Source organism: Brassica oleracea, chromosome C9, assembly GCF_000695525.1.
Source record: "Brassica oleracea var. oleracea cultivar TO1000 chromosome C9, BOL, whole genome shotgun sequence".
In the NCBI taxonomy this organism is placed as follows: Eukaryota; Viridiplantae; Streptophyta; class Magnoliopsida; order Brassicales; family Brassicaceae; genus Brassica; species Brassica oleracea.
The window spans coordinates 33,946,312-33,946,702 of record NC_027756.1 but is presented as its reverse complement, the minus strand read 5'-3'; positions in this window follow the sequence as shown (position 1 = coordinate 33,946,702).

Genomic DNA, 391 nt, shown 5'->3' with positions numbered 1-391 from the left:
TTGCTCTTGATATGTAACTCACTTCTTGAGTAAATATCAGGTAAGTCCATCCTTGACTTTTTGTTATCTTTTGTCTTCCCAGGGACGTTAAGTAATGTATTCATGATGTTCTCAAAAAGGTTCTTCTCAATATGCATGACATCCAGATTGTGGCGTAAGAGAAGATCCTTCCAATAGGGTAGCTCCCAAAATATACTCTTCTTATGCCAATTGTGAGAGACACCATACCCATCAGGCATATTTCCAGGAACATGCCAATTTCTTCCAACCTTAACTTTTTCCTGAGCTCCGTAATAATCAATGTCTGCTTCGATCTGCTGGCCGCTGAGATAAGGAGGAGGACTGTCTCTGACAATTTTTTTTGTGCCGAAACAATGTCTTATTTCTTCTG